Below are 8,378 nucleotides of genomic sequence, written 5' to 3' on the forward strand. Positions count from 1 at the left end.
TTGAGCAGCCAGGCATAGCAAGGTAGACGCATTCACAAATTCAAACATAATGAAACCCTTCAAAGAAGGCGACAAACGAACCAAGTCAGCCATTAAAACAAGTCAAATCACTGCTGAACCACTTTCTTTTCTTTCATCCATAGAATGAGACTATTTAGAGAAGTCAATGGCAACGTTTCCCCCATCCTTTCTTCAACCATTGTGAGCAGACACCCAGAGGCTGTGTTACCCTCTCCACTCTCACTATTCAATACACAGCAACTTAACCACCACAGTGCAGCATGACCGGGGGGAATATGAGACCCGACAGCCTCTTTACTCAATAAGCCAGCAGCCAAACTGGCGTCTAACCAGCTGACCTCACACCACGTTGGCCATGCAGGGTCAAGTAGCCAATAAGAGTGGAGTTATCCTCAGGTTCAGATTTCCCTCTGCAGCTTTTCTTTAAATATTGAACAACCTGGAAACACTCAAAACTCAAACATAGAGCATGAAGCAACTTGGAAGAGATTAGCTTAGAGACAGTCACTCAACCAAAATACTCTTTTTAAAGTTAACTTGTGAAAAGTTCAACTTTTGTTTTTGAGTGTGTTTGCTTGTGGTTCCAATGTTAGCAAGTGTGTCTGATATTTGTCACCAACTTTTGTTAAGACTGAAAGACCTTGACCTCTCTGGATTTTCATAGGATCTCATGATCCACAGAGGATGAATCCTGAGCAGTTTGTCGACCGTCTGATTACCTTATAGTGCCACCAGCAGGTTTAACTTTAATTTTATCCAATGAAATATCTCCTTTTCAATTGCTTGTTGACTTGGCACTAAAGTTCATGCACATTCATGGTTGCCTGAGGATGAACCTTAATGCCTTTGGTTAACTTCTGAGTAGTTCTATAGCACTAGTAGTACGAAGGTTGACATTTTGTTAAACATCTTTCTTGATTAAGTTAAGACATTCATTTCCTCCTATGAGACCATTTTCATGATCACCTTTTCTTAATGTGTAATGGCATCATTAAAAACGTTGTTTCAACAATACAAAAACAAAGAAATTCCCAGTGACTTTAGCTACACTTTGTGTTTAGTGCTCATTAGCTTATGTAAAGCTGTTATCAAGCCTAACTAAGGCTAAACTTTTGGTTTGTGTTGATTTTGGCGCCTCCAGTGGAAACAGTGATATTTCTGATACCAGTTGTTTTTGTACTGCACATGCGCAAGTAGTGTTATTTATTGTATGTATTACTTCAAAGTCAGTTTTAAGCAATAACAATAAAGATGCAACCAATCTGGCCGATGGTATTGTTTGCTATGCTAGATCATATGGAGGCATAAGTATCCATTTCACTGTTTTATAAACATCTAAAAACTCCTCACAGCTAGGGATGTCGGGATTAACCGGTTTCACTACTAACTGCGCCTAAAAGTATCACTGTTAATCTAATCGTGAAGGCTCCGCTACACCGAGTTTTTCTAATGTCAAAAAGGTGCCGGTACATTATATTCAGCGAAACTTGGAAACAAAAAAATGAGTGACACCTGTACAGAGTTTTTCTGTCATTTAAAAGTGCAAGGCAGCGTCCTCCACCCATTTCCGTAACACCCCAGATCCCGTCAGAGTCAGACGGTGCTTTCATGAAGAACACCGTTTTCAGTTTTAATTGCAACATTAAAACGACTTGTTGGCGCCGTTTTATTAAAATCAGTCAAGTGAAGCAGAAAAGGCGCCACCAAAATGGCACAAGAAGAAAAAAGGACAAAATAAACATTCTGCGAAGTGCGTCTCCAAAAATAAAACGTAACACTAATAATCAGGATAATTAAATCATCCACTAAGGTAAAGATATACACTAAATATTACCATGGTTGGACTGTCACTTTAAGAACACTAGCCTGCTAACATTGTGCTACAGCACAGGCAGAATGTACAAAATAGTAAAGTTACAAATATACCTTAAACCTGTAGTTTTTCTCGTGGCCAGCAGGGGGCGACTGCACTCGTCTTATTGAATGAAATCCGATTACCTTTCCTGCAAATATCTTATTTACAAATGTACGTCCACAGTAAATAGTTTCAGTTCTCATTCTACATAGTGCAATGTTTATTTTTTTACTTACAGTGCAGTTTTGAGTAAAATAGCCAATAAAGCAGGATATACTAATGGGCGGGGAGACTTATGATTAAAAACTCACGACCACAGTGTTTTATCAACGCGGATTAAGTTGTGACAATGTCAACCCCAATGTCCAAATGTGGTCGATAAAGTTTCCAAAACAAAAAACAGGACAGCAACAGAAAGTTGAACACAGAGGTTTCAACATTTGGTTCACAAAACAATGGGTGATGTCAAGTTGACTACATACAGTCATTTAACAAACTCTAGTTTAGGATCCACCCACACAGGGCAGCTGTTTGAGCTGGAGACTCAGTCTTGAAGTCTTTCATTCATTCACACTATTATAGTTATCAGTTTCAACAAAAATATCAGTGGGTTGTGATCCCATGCAGTTATTAGATCAAAGTATCTGAACCAAGTGGAGCTCATCTGCCGCACAGCTGAGGCTCAGGTTCCTCCACAACTAACGAGTGTGTATGTGTGAACTGAAGATGCAGAGAGAGACAGAGAGACAATACTATCTGTGCGGTAGCCTAAGGGTGTAAACATACACAGATACTCCCTGTCCACGCACACACACACATACGCAAACACCCACATTTGCTCTGGAGTGCTGCTGGGCTCTGAGCCTGTCCCTGTTGTGTTAACCCAATAGCATAGCTCCAATAAAACTGATTAGAGAAGTCTTCCCCTGCTGCTCCCAGGCCCTGCTGCTGGACTAATGGCACAAGTGGGCCTCTCAATCTTTCCACAACATCTGTGCCAGTATTTAACCATGAGGATGGATGGAGCGCCAGGACCAACCGAGCACCAGTGGTGACCCGAGGGAAGGGCAGAGATAGATAAAAGAGATAGACACGGAAGATAGATAGAATGATAGATAGAAGGATAGATCAATAGATATCAAGAATTGTCCTTTCTTTTCTATTTCTGATTCTACGCCTGTATTCGGCGCACATGATCTTCTCCTGTGAAGTGCAGGAAGGCCAAGCCAGCTGTTCTCCATTGTCCAGGTGCTTAACAGGATTACAGAGGGCACAAGGCCAGTCTCTTACACACACACACACACACACACACACACACACACACACACACACACACACACACACACACACACACACACACACACACACACACTTCAATACACAGACTTAGCCCAAAACTTCAAAGGCAGACAGGGAAGCAGAAGGACACAGCATCCCTCGGATTTATTACAAAGGTCTGAGTTCATGTTTGCATGCAGAAACTGTTATTTGGAAGTTCATGGTGACAGATGAACCATACAAAAAGCAAAAACAAACATTCCCTTCAGTCTTGGGAAGTGTAGGGAAACCTGCCTATTACAAACTGCCACAAACTTCAACATTTTTCTTCTTTCTTGAATATCAGTGTCATCAAAAGCAGATTTTTTTCTTCTTAAAACTAGGGTTGGTAGTCACAGAAAACTAGCATGAATTTGAATGTAGCATGTCCTCAGGACTCCGTCTAACTCCTCCCTCCCTCCCCTCGGAGCTCCTCCAAAACGACGGCCCCTCTCACATGCACGAGCACCGCTGATTCGCGACCATATGATAGTGACTGATTCAAAACCGGTCCTCAGCACATGGTTTGTGTTTTGCACTACGTCAACTCATGTCTCACCCAGGGGTAAGAAAACGCAAAAACATTATCATAGTGAAAGTTAAAAACACAAACAAACATGAAATGTACGTGCAGGAGGTGGGCAGAACGGCAGGACGGGATTTGATTGGTTTCATATTTTGGCTCCCAAAGGCAGGGATTGGTTGGTGTTTTCCCAGGTTTACGCCGGCTGTAGATAGCAGCTTTTTTCACTCTTTTTTAAGAACACATTGTGTATTGATTGCCATCAGGACATAAAGATCATTCTAACCAGTATAACAGAAAGTGTATCTAAATCTGACTACCAACCCCAGCTTTAACCTTGTTCCAAGAGAGCTAGCAATTGATAAAACGGAAAACACTCACATCCAGTAAATTTCCATTTAGGGAAATAGTATGATACACCAATAGAGGATGTGTTTGTTTCACCGCCTTGGAAGGTAAATTCTGCCCATGTCCTTTAAATGTAGGTGGATGTGTGTGAAGGTGGGAGTCAATAATGAATGCAAAGCTTTAAAATTAAACTCTAGCTTTGTAACACTTCTTTAAAACAAGGGTTAGAGAGTGCTCCAGATGAAGTGTTGAGGCCCGAATGCTAATGTTTGGCAGGAAGGCAGGCAGGTATAATCCATTTGTAGCATCCCAGTTCAGGGTGTAGCATGCTAACATTGCTTAAGGCTTTTTTCCACGGCAGGAACTTTACCCCGGAACTAGGGACTTTACCCCTGAGTAAGTGAGTTTCAACCGGAGGAACAAGGGTCTAAATTTAGTTCAGGGGTAGATAATCTTCCCCCTGAAAAGCCCCTGCTTGGGGGGTAGTACTTTTCAAAGGTCCTGGGACTTTTGGTTGAACGTTACAGTGTTTGTGGAGTTTACACAGTTGTTGAAACACAGATAGAGTTCCTGGGAATGCATACTAGTTTTGTTTTTTTATCAAGATTTCAAAATATTATTTATATAATTTTTTTCTCCATACGTCACTGGCCTGATTTACACAATCTACCCGGGACTTCAGCTCAAGGTCGAAACGCAGTAAACAATGGGGGCACAGGAACCTTTTAGTTCTGGGGAAAGTAGTTCTGGGGGCTAAAAGACCCTGGAACTCTTGGTCGAAATGCACCTTTTCTTAACAGCATAGCACTTAACAGAAGGTACTACACAGACTGATGTGAGTGTCATTAATTTGAGTGTCAAAGTATGACCAAATATTTTTGTCCCCTAAATGATAGCACAAGATTAGATCAAAGGGAGATTTCTAAGTTTATCAAATGTATCATGAGGGGAGCATGAATGTGTGATTGTTAGAGACAGAAGACAGAAGTCAAAATCACAGGGGTATGACTTTAAATCTCAGAGGTTGACTTCTCAGGTGCTAGATAAAAAAGGTAAGGCTGTTAAAGCTAAAAAGCTTTGGAGGTACAAGGTGACGCAATGTCACCAGAGACCTTCAGAAATGAAGCAAAATAATCTGGGGGTTGTTCATACCAAGCTTGACAAGATTTTGGTGTTTCATGTATTGCATAGGTGTTGCAGGGGCATCTTCTTCAAACTCTATGCTGCTAGTTATCTCCACTCCCTGCTGCCACCCTCAGCTCTGGATGACTTGTTACAGCCTGTATTAGTTGTAGTTAGTAGCCCTTGCTTTTTTTGCAGCAGTAATGAGGAAACCCCATGAATTTAGATTGGTGCAAATGCTTCTTGTCCTCTGTTTCTTTGTCAGTATTTTTTTTATCTGTACCACTTACTTAGTGTGGACTTCAGAGACTATGAATTTATATATGGTAACCAAATGTAAGACCTTAAATAACTTTTGCAAAATTATTTGATTTTTAAAAGCTTTCTGTATTTTCTTGTGCAGTTATTTAATTTCCGTGGCTGTGAGGCAGCAGATTTCACTTTGAGGAAGTCTTTCTCTCCCCTGCTCTCCTTTCCTTTGCATGCATTTCCTCCCTTGGCGAAGCGAAGCCCTTTCGATTTTTATCAGCGCACCGGCTGGGTTTAAAAGAGCTTCCCTGTTGTGAATTAATATGGCCTTAATCTGGCCCCCCACGCGTGGTGATAAAGCGGTGTAAGAGACAGACCGTGTTCGGTCAGAGGACACAAGATTAGTCATATGCCACTGAGTTTGAAGCGAGGCCCGCAATGTCGCGTGCCGTCTAACTTCCTGGTTCCAGCTGCTGGTGCCCCTTGTTTCCTGTCTAATCCTGGTGGAGGACAAGTTGATGCCTGCCAGGAAGATAAGGAAGTGTCCATTGTCTCCCTGATCCTCCTTATAACTGACATACAAAGCACGATAAGAAACAATGTGCCAACCTGAGGTGTCAGAGCAGAAAAGCACTGGGAACAATGGTCCCATCTGGAACATGAAAAGCACAAAATCGACGCATGTTAAGATGTCCTTGTATGTAGAGAAAAAACCCCCCAAGAGTTCTCTTTCTTGCTGTTAGCCTTTCTTGGATACTGCTGCAATAACTAGATAGACACTTTCTCTGCTCCTTGAAAATAAAAGCACTCAGCTTAACTTAGCTTTTGTTAATTCATATGGATGAATCTTCTCTTGACATCGATTCCCCAACAAGGCAGGTCAAGCCCACTATGAGTTTTCATTTTTGGGCCTTTTGCTGCTTCATTGCATTCATAACAACAGGGGTCTGAGCCCATGCAGCGAACAAGCACTAAGTATTGATCAGGGGCCCTCTGTGTCTTGAGGTGTGGCTGCCTAACTGGCAGCAGTTGGCCTTACAGTCAATATGTTCAATAAAGTGAGATTGTAGAACATACAGTAATTTGGCGAATCCCGAGAACACAGATCTATACGGTGTAAATCTATACAGCAGGTCAGAGGGGATTTCTATTAAACTGACATTAACGTCTATTTGAAGTCATTCTATCTTTTGTTGGGTAATTTCTTCACAGTGGAATGCTCTTTCAAGGATGCTCAATGTTTAAGTCAACATGTGAGTCATTCTACTGCATGTCTTTTACAGAGCTTTACATGTCCACAGTCATTTATCCCTGCATAGCTGTGAACCCACGGCTTCTTCCATCACTCACACAGTTGTTGCAGAAAATTAAAAACCTTACAGCTTGGACCTGTTTTTTTTCCCCCAAAATGCAATATCAAGTATAACATGCCTCCAAGTTATTTGCCATGTTTGTCCGAAAAGTTGGGAAGGAATTATGCTTTTATGTACAAATATGGTAATGACTTATGTTTTCTCTTTCCGGCCCTTTAAGTGGGCTAGTACGCTCTGGTCCACAGTTCTGACACTTCTAAATTTAACCCTTGGTCAGAGCTGGGCACATATCCAAACTCTACTTTTACATGCAAAGATGGATCACCGACAACTTTTGCAAAGGCATGCACCCATTGTAGGTTTAAGGTAATCTACAGATCTTTATGGATGTAATGTGTTTGAATCAAATCTTTGACTGGACTTGGACTGTGGGGACCCTTTTCATTGCAGGATGTGGGGGGGCAGACTTTCAGCCTTTCACCAATTTTTAAAGTTAACGTTAACCTCCATTCATTTTAACCCTCCTGTTATGTTGCGGGTCAAATTGACCCTTTTATAGTCTATACAATACATTACCCATCTTTCCTATTTGTCTGTTTTTCACCTGAGAGTAATGTCTAATGAACGTGAACCCATTAAAGGTCTGATGACTTCTTTGTACCGTGCACCAAAGCAAATACAGATTTTATAGTCTGATGGAAAACTGGATAGAAAATGTTGATGCAGAAATGAAATAATAGAAATCAGCGTTATCTTCAGATATCTTTTACAAACTGTAAAACTAGATTTTAAAACCCAATGATGTACTGATACTGGATGCATGATGCACACACCAAGTGAATAAGAGGTGTGCTGGTGCTCTCAACTTAAAGCACTGATTCAGCTCAAAAGTTTTCAGTTATTGTTAAAAGGTTTGTAGGGTTTGTTTGTTCAACATGTTATAGACTTGAAAGACCAATTCATTGTAGTCAAGAAAACCCCACAGGAAAAAAAAAAGATATCTTCTTATGATAAATATCATAATGGTTGAATGAATAGAGAAACATGACATGACATTGACACATTTCATACATTAATGAATTATGCATCTCGTGCAGTTAATCCTCAAGGTAGAATTAATCAAATGTTCAGATGGTTAAAGGATGTTATTGTTAAATGAAGCTTTTCAGATAAAACAGGTATCAGGGAAAACAAATCCAAGCAGCCCCACAGCACTCCGATCTGTTAATCGATCTGTTTGACTATTTCATTTTATTTGGTTGCATCTGCTAAAAAAGCCACAAGGCGTCAAGGTCTACAAATATATACTGTTGTGTTTTCTTCTTAATGTGCTCACAATACTGGCAGATATTTTGAGACAGACTGTTTTTTTTTTTTGTCTCAAAAATGATCTATACACAAATAAATGTGATGGATTGCTTGATCTTCTGGGCGTGCCTTTAGCACCCTGCTGGTCCCAGTGTTGGCCCAAAGTGACCAATAAACATTTTACAGTCCCCAGGATGGCCATACAACAGAGGAAAAAATGGTTTTACGAGGAGAAGATGAGCCATCACAGTCCAATTGAATGGTTTCATTTCATTCTGCAATACCCAGTATTTATTTGTAACAAAGACATTTAGATCTCAAA

The sequence above is a fragment of the Notolabrus celidotus genome, chromosome 21 (assembly GCF_009762535.1).
Source record: "Notolabrus celidotus isolate fNotCel1 chromosome 21, fNotCel1.pri, whole genome shotgun sequence".
Classification (NCBI taxonomy): Eukaryota; Metazoa; Chordata; class Actinopteri; order Labriformes; family Labridae; genus Notolabrus; species Notolabrus celidotus.